The following is a 19,671-nucleotide window of genomic DNA, read 5'->3' on the forward strand; positions in this document are numbered from 1 at the left end:
ACCAGGGGCCCTATTCAGTAACTGTGAGTTTTAAAATGTACACTTTTTCTTCATATAATTTGTATGAAAGAAAAATGTTCATTTCAAAACTCATAGTTACTGAATAGGGCCTCTGGTAATTGTACCATGGTTGCAGCTGATGTTAGCGTTTGAACATATTTGCCGTCATCCAGTGAGTTTTACAGCTGCGGCTCACGCTCAATTCTCACGGGAATGCTCTGGATCATTGAGACTTGAGAAGCAGATGTCGTGATATTTTCGCACACGTGAAATGTGATAGGCAGATGTCGCCGCTGTTTTTCATTTAACTCATACCACAAATCACACACAGAAGATTGCGCATTCACGAGTTCAAATTTGCTTCGTTCTGCGCATCTACGTCACACTTCACTGCTTGAGCAAATGAAAGAAAGAGAGAAAAAAACAATAGCTAAAGGAAAATGACGTAAAAATTGCCCATAAAAAACAGCTGATCTTTTGTTTACATGCGCAATGCGCAATCTTAGATAGATAGATAATTAATTGAGGATCGCACTGCGACCATTGGTCTATTGTGCCCTCAGCTGTTCCACAGCACTTCATCCAAGCCGACTTCTCTGATGAACCCTAGCAGTTCACCTGGCTTGAGGGATTTGATTTGAGAATGCTCTCCATGGTGTGCCCATAAACTTAGCCCTACGTCTTGAGATTGTGTCACATTCTAGGAGTACATGTTCCGGCGTCTCCGCTGATCGATCACAAAATCGGCATGTATTGTTCGATAGTATACCCAGCTTCTGCATGTGGCTGTTCAGTCTACAATGTCCTGTAAGAATAGCTGTTAGGATCCTTAGGTTATCCTTCGAAAGGCCTATTAATGCCCTATATCGAGTTGTGTTGTAGCTCCCTAACATTAACTTAGACTGTCTCAGGCCTGGCATATTGCGCCAGTGTTCTTCTCTCTTTTCCCTTTCTTCTACTTGTAGATGCCCTCTGATTTCTTGCGGGCCTACTGGCAGGAACGGCTCAGGACCAATAGGTCGTGTCGTTGCTGCCTCTCTTGCCAGGCTGTCCGCCTGCTCATTACCCTCAACTCCCCTGTGGCCAGGAACCCAGGACAACAGCAGTTCGTTGTGTGCTCCTAGTTGACTTAGCTTTCCAACGCACTGAAGCACTAGTGCTGATTTTATTTCAGACGCCGAGATCGCCTTGAGGGAGGCCTGACTGACACTGAGTATGGCAGCCGTTTTATTGGAGTATTCGCGCTGAAGGTTCAGGTCAGCACACTGGCTTATAGCGAATACTTCCGCTTGAAAAATGCTCGGGTATGCTCCCAGAGGCGTTGATATCTTGGCTCTGGGTCCAACGACTCCAGATCCGATCCCCTCTGGCGTCTTCGAGCCATCGGTATACCATACCATTCTATTTAGCTGATGAATGTACTCAATTCTGCTTTCCTCCCACGTACCCTTTTCTCCCAATTCTACTTTATACCTTCTCTCATAGACTATCTGCCTGAGGATATCATCCCTCGGGAGTTGAGAGATAGGGATCTTCTCTCTCAATTCCTCCATGTTTCGAGACGATATGACTTTACCTATGCCCGAGCCATCCTTAGCGAAATGCAGGAGGGTTCGCTTGGCTGACTGCTCTATTGATATATGCAGCGGGGTCAAATCGAGGATAGCCTCCAGCTCTGCTGTACGGCATGTGCGCATAGCTCCCGTGATGCATACACATGCCAGTCGCTGAAGCTTTGACAGTGCTTGCCTCGTCGTCGCCCGAGTTGTTCTCGATGCCCAGGCTATCGAGCCATATGTTATCATAGGTTTTACTATCATGGTATGCATCCATCTTAGCACATGCGGGTTACAGCCCCATGATTTGCCTGCTAAACGCTTGCATACCATGATGGACCTCGTGACCCTAGCTCTCATGGAGTCAAAGTGCTGTTTCCATAGAGCTTGGTGTCAAAAATGACCCCCAAGTATTTCACCGCGGTTCCATATTCTAGTGCCACGCCATCTATTGCTATTGCTCTCAGGGCTGGTAGGGCCCTTCTTCTGGTGAAAGGGATGATGGTCGTTTTAGATGGGTTTATGTTAAGCCCCACACTGGCGCACCATCCCTTTGTAATATTCAATGCTCTCTGTATTATGTCACAGAGCGTACTCTCGAATTTACCCCTTGCAATTATGACGATGTCGTCAGCATATCCTTGGCATCTTATGCCACTGTCAGATAGCTTTTGCAGGAGTTCATCCACTACTAGGCTTCACAGAAGGGGTGATAGAACACCTCCTTGAGGGCACCCCTCGTAGTATTAACCTTAACTGCGCTGTTGCCTACATGGACTTCAGCGATTCTTGTGCGTAGTAGATTGTCAATCCATCTCTGGATAAGCATCTGAATTTCTCTTCTCTGCAGTGCTATGCTCACGCTTTCTTGAGATGTGTTGTCAAAGGCACCCTCGATGTCAAGGAAAGCGCAAATCACTGTTTCATCTGTTTCCAGCGCCCTCTGTATTTCAGATGTTAATTGGTACAAAGATGTGTCCGTGGACCTACCCGCTCTGTACGCATGCTGGCTATGATGTAGGGGCCAGCTCTTGAGGGCGTTCGACCTAATGTCTTCAAGACAACGGAAGTTAGATTTATTGGTCTGAAGGACTTTGCTAGTGAATAGTCCTTTTTACCTACTTTTGGTATGAAAACCACTTTTGCTCTTCTCCACATCATGGGTATGTATCCCAGTGCCAGGCTATCTCTCATGATCCTGGTCAGATATGGAATAATCTGTGTCCCTTGCTGCATTAGCGCCGGGTAAATGCCATCTACCCCCGGAGATTTGTATTTCTCAAAGGATTCCACTGCCCATCTGACTCTGGCCTCACTGAAGAGGGAGTTGGCCCATTGCCAGTTCGATGGGGTTGGTTTCACTCTGGGGAATACAGGTTCCGGTACTTGCGGAGAGGCACCCGGAAAATGCGTTTGTAGCAGGGCCTTCGCTGGCTTCACCACCGTTCCAGTATAGGTACCGTCTGGGAGCCTAATCGCTAGGTTTATCTCCCTCTGCTCTTTGGCTAGGGCCTTGTGGAGCCTTGCCGCTGCAGGTGTGCTAGAAATTCCCTCACAGAAATTTCTGAAACTTTCCCTCTTAGCTTTCCTTATCTCCTTTTTGTACTTTGTTAGATTTTAGAGTGTATTCCTCCCTGTTGCCGGTTCCTCTTGCCCCGTTAAAGAGATTCCTGACTTTCTTCCTTAGTAGTGCCAGGTCATGCGACCACCAGGTGGTTGCCTTCTTACCCTTAACTAGGAAGACTCGGCACCTGGAGTTGTAGGCATCTATCATTATCTGATTTGCTCTATCCACCCTGCCCTCTAACTCAGTACAGTTAGTGCTTCTGCTCTTATTTCTGAGACTATCCGCGTTAGCCTCTATGATACTTTTGTAGCTGCTCTAGTCTGTTTTCCTGGGATTTCTTTTAGGGCTGGGTTGCCCCGATACAGCACCCAGCTCAAACCTTATGATCCTTTGGTCCGAAAGGGAGGGTTCTTCTGAGACTCTCCATTTCGAGATCATATTCTCAGTTAGGTTGTTGCCAAGTGTTATATCTAGGACCCCTGCCCTGACTCTCGTGACAAACGTCGGTTTGCTCCCGACGTTATATATATTCAAATCGTTGCTGACTATATATTCTAGTAAACACTCACCCCTTTGGTTGGTATCACTGCTGCCCCGCTCCGTATTGTGGGAGTTAGCATCGCTTCCTATGATCAGCGGAAGCTTCGCTCTTCTGCAGTTCTCCACTAGCTTCTGCAGTTATCTGGAGGGACTGTGCTGTCGTCCCCCGGAAAGTACGCTGCGGCCAGCACAATGCTGGTGTTGTCTTCATTCACCTTTGCCTCGATCTGCACCGCCACCAGATCCCGACTTAAAAATTCTGTAATGCAAAAATAGTTAATATTTGCTTTAAGCATTACACATGCTCTTGGTCTCTGCTGTGAGAGATCCCAAATAACTTTGTTATTACTCACATTAAGGCCCCTCACCTGTCCCTTGTAAGCCCATCATCCGAGGCGAACCTCCTTGCCAGTACAGCCGAAGCTGCAATGGCGTGATGGAGGTTGATCTGGGCTATTTTTATGCTTGTGCCGGTCATTTTGGCCCGGCCGGACTCATCGGATCATCGTCATCCGACAATCCGCTCTCGCTTTCGTCCCGCCTACTCAGCTCCAGTTCCTGGAGGTCGAAGCCCTCAGTGAGCTCTTGTGTGGTGGGGATGTCTCTTTCATCCCCAGGCTGCACGATTGTGTCCTTCTTGCTTGCTGCGATGGGAGGGTTTGTGGTCTCGCGAGCTTGATATTATCGGGGCTCGCGTCCGTCATATCCTCGTCCGACAGCTCGCCTCTGTCGGCGCCCTCTGCCTCCAGGGTTTCACTAGGACCAAGCCATACCTATAGTGCAGCTTGAATTCATTCCTGCGTGTTATTTGGTACGATTCCTCGTCTGCCCACGTCGAGACGTAGGCCTGTTCCCTCTGCGCTACAGTTAATACCGCGCCATCACTGCGTCCTGAGGCCCTCATTTTGGTTGGCGAGGAGCCGTAACGCAAACTTTTTGGGGCGTTCCGCACTTCTGGGGATGAACATAGTCACGTTATGCGTTGGCGGTATTTCATCCCCGTGGCTCGTGCATAATTGTGGCCTTGTCCACCCCTCAAGCGTCGGTATCACTTCGGTAACCGTTTTCTCGTCCTCGCAATCTACGAGGAGGAGCCCTGCTCGGACGTACACCCCACAAAAAACTAGGGCATGCTCCATTGGTCCATTATAAGCTCTTGAAGATTCGTCAAGTCCTCCTGACTTAGGGCCTCCGCTGGGTAGTTACTGGGCAGCACAGCTATTCGGATACCCCTAAGGGCTTCCGAATAGCTCTGCTGCCTTGGTGCCATATCAGCGGGTACCCCAGTCGTCCTGGCTAGATTCGCCCTGCCCGTGGGTGCAGTGTTCCTGGGAGCATGGACCCGTTGCCTCTTTGAACTTGGAGTTTCCTCCGGCACAATTTACCCGATCCTACACTTTTCAGCGGGAGCGGGCGCATGCTAGTCAGCTGCCGCTGGCTGTGTTCTCCTTGCTTTGCTTCCTCTTTGAGCAGTGGCTTTTCTTTGCCCGTGGTCTGGTTCATGCCTGTGCTCGTCTGCCCTGTCTCTTGCTTCCCTGGGCGACAGGCCCTCCTTGAGGTATCGGAGATATCTTTTTACCCCAGCCCCACTTAGTCCAAAGCGCCTCTTATATTCCAGCGCCCCTGGACTGCCCCGTGGTGGAAGTGCCTCTGTTGTGCCTTCTGTTATGCCGCTTCCACTCCTCCGGGTTCCGCTCTTTCCTGTTCTCTTCCTGGGACTTTCCATAGTTGCTCTGTGAGCTGCTACCTGAGTCATGCTCCGACGGTGAGCGCCTAGCCTTACTCGTCCCTCTAGAGGGACTGGTAGGATGCGCAATCTTTTGTGTGTGATTTGTGAACTCATACGGCGAAAGGCTAAGCAGCGACATCTATTTTTGAAAAAGTAGGTTTATTAAAGGCAAGGTGCACACGAGACGCTGCAGGCAAAATTTGTACGCTTTGATGCCGAACACATGTATTTGAATGGAGAGCTGCATACGAGGCGTCAGCTGCATGAAATTTTCGTGTAGCTAAGCGTACAGCAATGTTGGTCGCTGAGAGTACGTACACTTGAAAAAAAGGAAGAACAAGATGTTTGTTTACATTTTTTTGTATGCAAATTTGTGTAATTAGTTAAAAAATGAAAAAGAGTATTAAACACCACAACAGCATGGTTAGACATTGTTGAAGCGTTTAAAAGCCTAAAAAGTGTTGGAAACTAGAAATCACCATTTTCTCTAGTCCGCGGTCGTATAAAATTTCCTTTCATAATTTACAAAGGCACGGGGATACAAACAACGTTTAATACCTATTTTCCTTTGGTTTCGGGAACGGATATAGCTGAAGAAATTTAATTTTTTTTTTTTCAATAATTGTTTTTTTTTTGTAGTGACGCTCGAAAGTAGCTTCGTGTGCAGATCTTGAGGCGTAGAGAAATTGTAGCTATATGAAATATCCTGTACGCGCCTATGACGCGTAGGCTTGTGTGCACCTTGCCAAAGGCAGCGTTGCCAAACTAAAGACAAGTAATGAACAAATTATCTGGCTCACAAATTGAACCAGACTTCTATCTGGATTTATCTGGCCCAGGCGCTTTGCCACCGGATGAGGGCTATTGGTTGTTTGGCTACTTTGAAAATCGCAAAAAGAAAACGAGAGACGCCAATTACACGGCTCAAGTATCCTTGTGCCAATTACCAATTTGCCGCTCACCCAACAACACCAGGCCCGACGGAACTTGCCTTGGGACACCCATGGCTCCAGCGGGTTAGGGGGCTTAGAGTATACCCGCGGTAGGCATGCCTGCGTAAGAGGCGATTAAAATACCAAATTGGTTCATGGGGTTGTGTAGCGCAACCCGTTCAATGGGTTGCCAGCGCAATATATAGCTTCTCAAACCCAATTGTGAACCTCACCTACCCGTGGCGAATCCTGTTTCTTTAACAGCCGAGGCTCTGGCGACCCCATGTTCCTTATGGATCTACATTTGAAGGCGCTCAGTTGGCTGACATCGCTTACTTAAACAGTTGATTCTAAAGTAAAAACCAAAACAAAATATAGGTTAGGTTGAACTGGCGGGTTCATGAGGACCTCACATAGACTGAATGAGTCCGTAGTGTTACCAGAAGTTTGTTTTAACGACCAAGCTAAAAACCCTATCAACAACCAGGACCTATGTTATAAAATAACTCCGTCCTCTTGACAAATACCAGAAGCTTCCTAGAACTTAAGCCACTTGCTGCTTCTAGTTCTGACAGCTGTCAACTGGAGTGTTAGCCTGGCAAGCGCAGGGCACGAGCACAGAACGTAATCGATCGTTTCCTCCTCCAACCCGCACTTCCTACATCTGCTATCACTGACCAAACCTAATTTAAAGGCATGTGACGCCAGAAGGCAGTGTCCAGTAAGAATACCCGTCATGAGTCTGCAGTCTACAGTTTAATGATAATGAAAATATAAGAATCAGTGTTTATGAATAACATATTTTAATGAATCTCTTACAACAACCTGATCGGTGGCTACATCGCCATGTAGATAGTGTGGTGTTCCACCTTGTATAAACGTAGGTACTGTATGTGCTCAACCGTGCAAATGGACATTAGCAGTAACATTATTCACATAAAGAGATGCAGGTTAATGTGAAAAAAAATATCTCAATTCTAAGTGAGTATAAGCTTGAGTTTGAAAGTGTAATGAAAACAAGCCAAAATGAAATAAAAGCTCTATTGGAAGCAATTGAGAGTCGTTACACTCAACGTGCTGCGATGATAGAAAAATCGCAAAAGCAATTTGAAAAGAAAATAGGAGAAATGAAAAGTTTATATTCCATGGTTGAAGAGATAAAAAATAAAACTGATTTAATTGGCAAAGGCAGTGAAAAGGTACAGAATATGGTTGAAGAAGTGAAAAAGCAGGCAGAGTTAATTGGTAAAGACAATGAAAAAGTGCATACTGAAATAAAAAAAATAAACAGCAATAATAATGAAAAGAGAGTGTCATATGCTGATGCCATAAGAAATAATAATAAAAAGAGTGAAGTACCACAGCTTAAAAAAGACGTCGCAATAATAGTGAAACCGAAAGGAAAACAAACAAGTGAAAAAACAAAGCAAGATCTGAACAACAAGGTGGATCCGAAAAACCTAAAGATTTCAAATATCGAAACAAGAAATAATGGGGTGATGTTGTTGTTGTTGTAGCAATGCTCGCCCCACCTAATAGCCGCGACCGATCACAGGCGCCTCCCAAGGCAGTCGGTTCTATGTACCGGAGCGACTTGGGATTTTTCCCGAACAAGGACGTCATTTCAGTGTGACCCCATTTAATAATGGGGTGATGGTAATCCATAGTGAAAATAATGATGAGCGTGAAAAAATAAAATTAGCAATTGAAAACAACATTGGTAGAGAATACGAAGTAAAAGTGACTGAGCAGATTCGTCCAAGTTTTGTAGTCACGGGCATAATTTTTAAATACGAAAATGATGTGCTAATAGACACCATAAAAAAACAAAATGAATGTGTAAGCAAGAGTTCACTAAAAATTGTAAAAAAAATCGAGAGAAAACGAGGTAACACAATGGTGCAAGATATAATTTTTGAAATTGATAAAGAGGACTTTTCCAAGATTTTGGCAGCTGAGAGAATTAACATCGGGTGGGAAAGATGCAAAGTGTATGACGCGATTAGCGTACTAATGTGCTACAAATGTAAAGGTTTCAATCATAGAGCATCAGATTGTAAAAGCGATGAAGCCTGCAATAGGTGCCATGGAAAACATAGCTCAAAAACGTGTGAAGAAACCCCCATAAATAAATGCCTAAATTGTATAAAGGCCAAAGAAAAGTTGAAGTTAGAAATAGACTTTAATCACGACACATTTGATAAAGAGTGCCCATGCTATATCAATAAACTACAAATAAAAAAAACAAAAGTTCGGTTATTAGCAATTAAGAAATAATGAAGGTACCAATATAAAAGTACAAAATAAAGTGAAAGCAGAGTTGAAGTGTATATACCTCAATACTAACAGTATTACGGCAAACAAAGCCGAAGTCCAAAGAATGCTTGAAGAAGAAAATCCCAGTATTGTGTTATGTGCTGAGACCCACACCACAGAGAATATAAGTGACACAGAAATAAATATTATTGGATATAATCACGTTAGATGCGATTCGCATAGCCGACACACAGGTGGTGTCCTTATATACATTCATAAATCGATCGAATTTAAAGTAGTATTTAATAACAGTATTAATAATAACTTATGGTGTATTGTGATTAAAACCATAAAAAACACGATTAAATGGAAAATAGGTGTAGTATACCACTCACCAAACACAAGCGATGCTGAATTTATAAACCATATGGGCGAGGTGTTAGAAGAATATTTTTGTGAAACTGAAAACAATATTATTATAGGCGTTTTTAACATAAATGTGAATGTACAGTCAACGTACACAAACCAGCTAAATCATATATTCGCGATAGCATCAATGCACCAACTAATTAAGTTTAATACAAGGGTAACAGAAGTGTCACAGACAAAAATAGACCTTCTTTATAGTAACAATGATAAAATTGAAATAAAAAATCTAGAAAACCATAGAATATCAGACCATGAAACGATCTGCTTCAAAATGCCTGTTCAAGAAAGACACAAAATGAGAATATATGAAAACCGCGTATGCTGGGATAATTATACAAAGGAAAGTCTGGTTGCTCTCCTTAGGAATTACAATATATCGGAACTGAATAAATGTGATATAGGACTTAAAGTTGAAACTATTAACAATATATTAGGGGATATAATGGCAACGCTTACCTACGAGAAACGAGTGCAAATTAAATTAGTAAATAAATGCTTAATTGCAACAATCAGAAACTAATGTGGAAATGTCTTAAAGATGCCATAAACATGAGTCATGACACAGCCCAAGTAAAACGTATAGTAATAAATAGTACAGTTATTGAAGGAGACCCCGATATCGCGACCCATTTGAATCAGTTCTTTGTCGAGAGCATCACAACAATATGTAATACCATTGAACCAGCTACATCAGATGAGGCCACAGAGGATATTAGGGGGAGTGTTTTTGAACTGAAGCAAATAAATGTGGAACAGCTGTTGAGAACAGCAACTAATTTAAAAAATAAGTATGGAGGAAAAAAACTGGTAACAGAAGGTGTATATAAAGACAGTATGGAATATTTGGGATACGCTTATACATGTATTGTTAATGAGAGCTTTAGAGAAGGTGTAGTCCCAGCATGCTGGAAAACATCGACAGTGATACCAGTTGAAAAAGTTAAAGGGACTGAAAAACCAGAGGAAATACGGCCTATTAATACGTTGCCTAGTGATGAAAAGATTTTAGAGAAAATCGTAAAAGACCAGCTTCTCGATTACCTGAATAAAAATCAAATTATTATATGTGAACAATCAGGGTTCAGAACTAAACACTCTTGTGAAAGCGCTCTAAACCTGGTTATAGCGGAATGGAAACAAAGCCTATCAAACAAGTTAGTAACAGTGTCGGTCTTTCTGGACCTAAAAAGGGCATTTGAAACCATCGACAGGGTCATCCTACTAAGGAAACTGCATAATATTGGGGTACGTAATACAGCACTGCGGTGGTTTAAAAGCTACCTTACTGGCAGAAAACAGAAAACCATAATTAGAAGCACATCGTCGCCGGAAGTTGATGTTGACATAGGTCTTCCACAAGGATCTATTCTTGCTGCAATATTATTCATTGTATATATAAACGATATAAAGAGCTGTCTTAGCCACTGCAAGATACGACTCTTCGCAGATGATGCATTATTGACAATAAGTTGTTCGTCGGAGATTGAAGCTATAACTAAAATGCAAGCGGACTTGAATGCTGTTTATAACTGGTTGTGTCAAAATAAGCTTAAAATAAATATTAAAAAAAACGAAATGGATGACCATGAGAAGAAAGAATGCAGAAGAAAATAATTTAGCCTTGAAAATAGCAAATAGTACCATACAAAAAGTTAAAGAAATTAAATACCTAGGAATTATAATTGATGAGAAACTTAAGTTCAATGAGCATCTTAAGTATACAGAGGCAAAGATATCAAAAAAAAATTGGATTTATGTTCTGGACATGCAAGCACGTCAGCAAATATTATAAAATTATGGTTTATAGGTCCATTATAGAACCTCATTTCATATACTGCCCTACGATATTATTCATGTTAGCCGACTCGAACATCGCAAAACTACAGTTGAAACAAAATAAAGCAATGCGGTTTATTCTTAGAAAACGATATGATACCCCAATACATGAAATGTTAGAAAGTTTAAATTGGCTGAGTGTAAAGCAACTCATTGTATACTACACTCTAAAATTCATACACAACATGAAACTAGGCAACCTGCCGAAATATTTAAATGACCGAGTAACATACAACAACGAGGTTCATGACTACCACACAAGAAACAGGAATAACTTCCGTCTGACAGCTGTTCGATCAGAATTCGACAAGAACAATATATACTACGAGGGATTGAGAGAGTACAATGATCTACCATTTGAAATAAAACAATGTCCAAATATCAATAAATTTAAGAAATTATTATATAACTATTGCAAAGCACTACCATTTAGATAATGATCTCATACATACATGTACCTAATTTAGGTCTACAAGACTGTAAATAAATAAATAAATAAATAAACATAGCTTGGTATTTGTGCTGGCATCAATATAGCATACATTGGTCCAGTTCGGTGTGCACCAGCCACTGGTACAAACACTTTTGAATGCATAGCTTTCATATAGATTGGATGTCCAGCAGTGCTCCGGTTGTGCCAAAATGTAATGGGCTGCTCCCTCTCTTGGTACGGCTGTATAGGTATGGGCAGGTGCAATGTATTACTAGTCTGCTCAAGATCGTTTGGTACATAGATAGCTCGAAGACGCCAGAGGGGATTGGAGCCAGAGTTTTCGGACCCAGAGCCAAAATATCAGTACCTCTAAAAGCACATCCGAGCATTTTTCAAGTATTCGCCATAAGTTAGTGCGCTAAGCTGAACCTTCAGCGCTGATACCCTAATGAAGCAATTGCCATACTCAGTCAGACAGTCGGTCCCCACTAAAGGCATCTGCGGCGTTCGAAATAAAGTCAGCACTGGTCCTTTAGTGCGTAGAAAAGCTAAATCAAATAGGAGCACACAACGTAGTACCGTTGCCCTGGGTCCTAAGCCACAGGGGAGTAGAGGGTAATGAGCAGGTGGACTCAGTGTTTAATTTGTTGCGTCCCTCCCACAAATTGTCATCCTCCCAGCAGTCCCGTACAGCGGGTCTGCGCCATACTCTCCTCTTCCGGGAAGGTATCGACCCCAATCCGGGTCGTTCTCCTGACCCCGGTCCTGAGAAATGAGTTTGCTGCGTTTGCCGGAATAGAATCTTTTTAGGACGGTCATATATATAAGGGCCTGAAATATTTCAATGAACTTCCTAATCACATAAAAAGTAGTAATAACTTCAATACTTTTAAAAAAGTTTATTGGAGCATTGTAAAACCCTTCCAATAAGATAAAGTTTTTCTCCTCTTATTTTTTACATGATATATCCGATACTGGAGCGCGAAAAGGGAATGGCAATATCGGAAGCAGCAAAATACAATGCAACCGGCCCTAAGGAAAAGAAAATCGGTCGCCACCTGTAACTCCAGACAGTTCCAACAACTAATTTCGCTGGAATTCGGTATTTCCAGCCGATATTTACTGTTGCTGATCGCATTCCGACAGCATTAATATAACAATAAAATTATATAATGTGTAACAAAAATAACGAAAATAAGGCCAAACAAAAGTTGGAGCAGGGGGGATTGGAAACACGTCCTTTTCAACCTCCCATTATATGTTGAGCTGTGCTGATCGGAATCTTCATGCATTCCGACAGCGTCTTTACTAAACAAAGTTGAGGGGTGATTGGATACACGTTATTTTCAATTTTCAACATCCAAAGACATGTTTAGCTGTGTTGATTGGAGACTAATATATTCCGACAGCTTAAAATACAAATATAATTGAAAAATATAAGTTCCAAATTTTGTTGCCTTAAGCTGGGAGCACTGGAGGATTGGAAACGCGTCCTTTCCAACCTTCCTTAAATGAGTGGCTCCCAGACTCGTCCCTTTGTCACGCTAGTAAATATGCTGATCGGAATCACATGGCATTCCAACAGCATATTCAATAGAAATAAATGATTATAACAATGATTTGTACTTAGTAGTTCAAGTTTTAGGCCTAAACAGCCGTAATAATAAATAAATGAAATTAAAAAAATAAATACTCTTGTCAGTGTTTCACGTGCAAGGGATGGTTGCATCGGACAGGTTGCTCTGGGCTAGATCCCAAAATCCAGCGTCCTCGTAACTTTTATAAATCTTTTGTGGCTCTTGTTGTTCACGGCCTCATTACATTATGAGGAAATACGGCACCTGAGAACACAGCCGTATGAAGCTAAAAAACACTAGCATGTCTTCAGTGAACTCCACAAACAGGCGTCGGACCTCTATGCCGGTGATTCCTGTACTCAAAGAACAAAACTAGCAGAAGGGGGAACGCACTCCCCCCAGCGGGTTAGGGGATCAGAATATACCCGCGGTAGGTATGCCTGTCGTAAGAGGCGATTAAAATACCAGATTGAAGGGGATGTGTAGCGCAACCCTTCAGGTTGCCAGCGCAATATATAGCTTCTCCAAACCCAATTGTCAACCTCACCTATCCCCGGCGAATCCTGTTTCACTAACAGACGAGGCTCTGGCGACCCCAAGCTCCACATGGAACTTGGGGGTGGGGAGGGAGGGAATGGCATGAAGGTTTAATGTGGCCACATAAATAGTTCCCGAGATAGTCGGGCTAGCACCTTAATGGTGCTATGGTACCGGAGCATACCGGATCTGTATCCGGCAAAGGACCATCATCAATAAACACTCCCCAAAGCCTTCGGGGAGCAACCTTATCGCTACAACAACAACAACAACAACAGGAGGAACGCACTCTCCCTAAGGAAACGCGAGTAGTCACTCTAGCTCACCTTCGAGCTGGATAACTTAACAGGTTAGACTCTTACCTATCCAGAATCAACCCCGACATTCAAAACATTGTCCTGCTCGTAATGTGTCCCCACAATGACACCAACCATCTCTTTAACTGTATTGTGGAACCAACGCCTCTAACACTCCTCTCATTATGGTCCACCCCTGTTGATACAGAAAGTTTCCTTGGACTCCCGTTCGAGGCCATTGATGACAATTTGTGATCGGTCGCACCAATTGGATGGGCGAAGCACTGCTACAACAACAACAGCAGGCGGACAACCCGGAAGGAGGCAGCAACTGCATGACCCATCGATTCCGAGCCGTTCCTGGCAGTTGGCTCACTCAATAAATGCCCCTATTAGTAGAAGGGAGGGAAAAGAGAGAAGAACACTGGCGTAATATGCCAGGCCTGAGTCAATCTAAGTTACTGTTAGGGGGTTACAGCACAACTCGATATAGGGCATTAATAGGCCTCTCGAAAGATAACCTAAGAATCCTAACGGCTATTCTTACAGGACACTGTAGACTGAACAGTCACATATAAAAGCTGGGTATAATATCGAACAACACATGTCGATTTTGTGATGGATCAGCAGACGGCGGACCATATCCTTCTAGAATGCGACGCAATTTTAAGACGTAGGGCTAAGTTTATGGGCTCACCATGGCCAGAGCATTCCCACATTTAATCCCTCAAGCCAAGAACACTGCTAGTGTTCATCAAGGAAGTCGACTAGGATGAGGTGCTGTGAAGGAGATGTGCAAGTCACTGTGCAATCCTCAATAAATTATCTCTCTATCTACGTTCCGGTAACAAGCACCATTGAGGTACAGATATCTCAATCGTGAGCGCAGAAATCGTAAACTGCGTCAACTGGCAGCCGATGGTATCATTGGCATCCGACCACCTGCCTATACTTGTTTCGCTCGAGCGTACCGCCGACTTCATCGTCACCGAAAAACGCACTTTCATAAACTTTAAAAAAGGAAAGTGGGGAGAATATAAATCCTTTACAGACAACCTCTTTGCTGCCCTCCCTATCCCGACTGATGCCCGCCAAGGGGAGCGTGCCTTTCGCAAGGTCATTGAATCCGCCTCGGCACGTTTCATTCCCGCCGGGAGAATTCCCGAAATCCGGCCCCACTTCCCGGCGGAGGCCGCAAACTTAGCGAGAGAACGGGACCTTATAAGGCAGCTTGATCCAGGCGACCCCCAAATAAGGGATATAAACCAACGCATCAGATTGCTTGTGGATGAACACAAGCGGGCGAAATGGGAGGAGCACCTAAGAGGTTGTAACCTCTCTACCGGTGTGGGTAAACTTTGGTCCACCGTAAAGTCCCTATCGAATCCGACTAAGCACAAAGACAAAGTTTCCATCGCCTTTGGCGACAAAGTGCTGTCGGATGCGAAAAAATGCGCGAGCGCTTTCTGCCGACAATATATAATGCATTCTACGGTCGACAAAGTTAGACGGAGGGCCAACAGACACGCACATAAACACAAATTCAGCGCGTCACCAATCACCATCACCGCTAAAGAGGTTGAGGACGCCATTGGTCGCGCTAAACCATCCAAAGCAGTGGGCCCAGACGGCATAGCCATGCCGATGCTTAAAAGCCTAGGGAAAGAGGGTTTCAAATATTTAGCGCAGGTCTTCAACCTGTCTCTTTCCACCTTTGTCATACCCGAGAAATGGAGAATGGCCAAGGTGGTCCCGCTACTAAAGCCTGGTAAACCAGCTAACATAGGAGAGTCGTATCGTCCGATATCTCTCCTATCGCCAGTAGCAAAGACGCTCGAAGCCATTTTGCTCCCTTATTTCCAAGCAAATTTGCAACTAGCCTCCCATCAGCATGGCTTCAGAAAACTCCATAGCACTACCTCCGCGCTAAATGCCATTAGTACCCAGATAAATTGCGGTTTAAATCAAAACCCCCACCATAGAACAGTACTCGTAGCGCTAGACCTATCAAAAGCTTTTGATACGGTCAACCACGGCTCGTTACTGCAAGACCTGGAAGGGTCTACCCTTCCCCCATGTCTTAAAAGGTGGACCGCAAATTATCTGGGTGGTCGGCAGGCATCGGTGCTATTTAGAAACGAAACATCAAAGCCAAGGAGAATTAAACAAGGGGTGCCACAGGGTGGTGTCCTATCCCCACTTTTGTTTAATTTCTACATATCTAAACTACCTTCACCACCGGAAGGAGTCACAATCGTTTCCTACGCCGATGACTGCACAGTAATGGCCACAGGCCCAGGCCCACAGATCGATGAGCTATGCAATAAAATAAACGGCTACCTCCCTGATCTCTCCAGTTTTTTCGCCTCGCGAAACCTGGCATTATCACCGACTAAATCTTCCGCGACCTTATTTACAACATGGACGTCCCAAATGTCGACCATTTTGAACATCCACGTCGATGGCTCTACGCTACCGACTGTCCTACACCCCAAAATCTTGGGTGTGACGTTTGATCAGGATCTACATTTTGGTGAGCACGCAGCCGCAATTGTTCCGAGAATTCAGAGCCGTAACAAAATCCTCAAATCCCTTGCTGGCAGTACCTGGGGAAAAGATAAAGAAACGCTCATGACTACATACAAAGCAATTAGCCAGCCGATTACGTGCTACGCGTCACCCATATGGTCGCCAAGCCTAAAAATTACCCACTGGAAGAAGCTACAGGCCTGCCAAAATACTGCTCTCAGAATTGCAACGGGCTGTCTTCTTATGTCCCCAGAACACCATCTACATAATGAGGCGAGAATACTCCCCATCAGGGAAAGAAACGAGATGCTGACCAAACAGTTCCTGTTGAATACCCAGAAACCTGGGCATCCCAACAGACATCTGATTGACGAGCCAGCACCGCCTAGGGGCTTAAGGAGTCATCTCCGTAAGCATTTTGAGGAAATACGGCATCTGAGAACACAGCCGTATGAAGCGAAAAAACACAAGCAGGTCCTTGGTGAACTCCACAAACAGGCGTCGGACCTTTATGCCGGGAATTGCCCGGTGAACCCAGTACTCAAAGTAAAGTATCCAAAACTTGCGGAAGAGGAACGCATACTCCCCAGGGAAACGCGTGTCACTCTGGCTCAACTTCGTTCTGGATACTGTAACAGGTTAAACTCTTACATATCCAGAATCAACCCCGACATACAAAATGTATGCCCCGCTTGCAATGTGTCCCCACATGACACCAACCATCTCTTTAATTGTAATGTGGAACCAACGCCTCTAACACCCCTTTCCCTATGGTCCACCCCTGTTGAAACAGCAAGTTTCCTTGGACTCCCGTTAGAGGATATTGATGACAGTTTGTGATCGGTCGCGTCTGTTAGGTGGGGCGAAGCACTGCTACAACAACAACAACAACAGGTACTAGCTCCACCATCTCGGGAAATATTGATATGACTACATTAAACCTTCTAGGGATTGAATATTAATAATGACCGCAATGCGAAACTCTGCTAAAATATACCATTCTCCATGGAATGCTCGATATATAACTTTCCACGTTTTGAAACAGTGATGAAAAGAGCAAAATTTACTAAAATTTTAACAGGCTGTGGGTAATAAGGTGTTGATGTCCTCTCCTAACGCAATGTAATGACAACTGCGACGCAGGAAAAATGACAAAAATCTTGTAAATCTACTGATAATAATTAATTAATTCCTCCCCTTATATGCAGTTCTAACATACATACATATGTATTTTGCTCTCCAAACGCTAATTAAAAAAATCAATTGGTATTTACATGAACTTCGAACTCTGTCGTATTTGCATTTTTTAGTTGATTATCAAGAAAAGCATGACAAATTATGGTAATAGTCTAGTTGAGGGGTCGACTGCTAATACGCTACCTAAAATGTCGAGAGAGGTGTCAAACGACACGTCTTGACATCAGTATTAATAATCCCAAGGCGGAAAGTAAAAATTTTAACGCGTTCAAAAGATATTAACGAAAAACCGAAAAAAGACCCGTGGGTACCTCCGAAACCGGGGGGTCGGATCCATAGTATTTTTGCGCAGAACACCTTTCTGCGTTGGCGGCCTTCGGCCGCGCTTATAAGAAATAACCCTGGGCTACGTCATGCCAAGTCCGGGTTATGAAAATTTTTTTTGTGGGTACCAACACAACAACCACATGGAAATCACCAACTTCAACTCCGGACAGAGATACAATTTTTCTTTTCCGCCTTCGGATTATTGTTCTCGAGGTTAACACGCGTCTTTTTATACCTCACTCGAAAATCTTGGCCCAACTTTAGGGTGGGTACCGTAAACTGCACTACTACCATTATCACTAACAAATTCATACATGTTGTTTATATATTTAATAATATATATGGTAGACAATATACTTACCCTTTCTGGTGCGATGATTCCTGGACAATCGGGCCTGACTAGACGCGATTTTTTTGCCTTAAGAGAGCGTGCTTAGCGCGAACCATATCATGTTATGACACACCTTTGGTGATGCAAACAATCAAAAAAATTTCTGCTTCTAATTCTTCTAGGATATCAGCAGCAGCTCCTGGTGGCGCCAAATAAATAACAGTTGCATGCGGATCAGTTGCCTGTTTTGTTACGGCTACCTATTCAATTTTAATCATTGTTTACTATATAGTTTGGCAGCTTAAGTAGAGGTTATGTTGCGAATAGAGTGGAAGGCAGTGGACTAGGCAGTCGAATGTCATATAATGAAGGAATGGTGTTCGGAGATTTTTCGAAGTTAAAAAAAAAAATGATAAAAGCTTTAATATAAATAAAACTATTGTTTTAATAACAACAAAAACGCCATATATATTCTGTATACATAAATTTGTAAGGATTATCTCACCTTAAAATTTGAATTAAATAATCTAAAGTTTTGTTTTGAAACTGAGTCGCGAACTGTGTGTGTGAATGTGCGAATTTTCACCGATCAGCTGTTAGTTGCGCTACTTGGTAAAATTTACAATGATTTTAATTCACATTACATTATCTACTATTGCAATTTTTAATCAATACAAATCAATCACCCTTATCGCGAGTTTTATTTTAACCCGAAAATATTCACAGTTTTTGTTCACACTATCGCAGAGGGTGGCGAAACAATTTTTCGTGTTCGAAAAAGATTTCACCTTAAGCGCTAAATACACGACACGAACATTTCCGCGAACATTCCCGTTATGTCATGTTTCTGCGACCTTTTCTGTCGTGTATGGTGGTGTTTGCCAGTTCGCGCAAATGTTCGCCAAAAATCAAAATATTTTAATTTTTGGCGAACATTTGCGCGAACTGTTCGTGCGTGTATGGCGAAATAGCTCATAATCGTAGTAATTTCTGAACGGAACAGACGTGCGCGGAAAAGTAAAATGGACAATAAAAAATTTCTGAGTGAATTTATTGAAATGTATAAATCTTTGCCATCATTGTGGCAAGTAAAAAGCAAAGATTATTGTAATAGAATTAAAAAGAATAATGATTAATTGCCACAGCGAGCAATATTGCTGCAGCACAATTGTTGTCAGTATTCATCGCTTTCTGAAAGAGAACTAATGTTCGGCCAAAAGTTGGTATGGTGTATGGCCAAAGCTGCAAACAAGATTGCGGAATGTTCGCGGAAATGTTCGTGTCGTGTATTTGGCGCTTTATCGGCAACTCTTTGTTAGGGCGAAATGAACACCCAAATTTGTTCATAAAAATTTTGTCATAAAAAATAGAATTTACAGCAATACAGGAATTTCACTTCTTCCACTCAGCTTCCGATTGTGCATTTTTTATTGATTTATTTCTAATAATAAAAAAAATTATAAGAGTATCAAATTTCAAAACAAAAAATTACTTAAATTTTGTTTTCCTTTCGGTCGCCTGTAAAATATAAGTGAACAAATTTGGGTGTTCATTTCGCCCGAACAAAGAGTTGCCGATAAGGTGAAATCTTTTTCGAAC

General features: G+C 43.0%; 1 long non-coding RNA gene across 2 annotated transcripts in view; it reads right to left on the reverse strand.

Moving 5' to 3' along the window:
* The window catches only part of LOC137244720 (uncharacterized), a 58,440-nt gene extending 39,645 nt beyond the window's left edge, over nt 1-18,795 (reverse strand). Inside the window, exons 1-2 of one of the 2 annotated variants that reach the window (XR_010951176.1) lie at nt 18,759-18,795; nt 18,103-18,332 (exon numbers count right to left, since the gene is read on the reverse strand). This is a non-coding gene — a long non-coding RNA (uncharacterized lncRNA). Of the gene's footprint in view, nt 1-18,102; nt 18,362-18,758 lie in introns of those variants that run through there. The other variant, XR_010951175.1, reaches the window with a different exon arrangement.
* Between the last annotated feature and the right edge of the window lie 876 nt (nt 18,796-19,671).

Source organism: Eurosta solidaginis, chromosome 3 (genome assembly GCF_040869045.1).
Source record: "Eurosta solidaginis isolate ZX-2024a chromosome 3, ASM4086904v1, whole genome shotgun sequence".
NCBI classification, from domain to species: domain Eukaryota; kingdom Metazoa; phylum Arthropoda; class Insecta; order Diptera; family Tephritidae; genus Eurosta; species Eurosta solidaginis.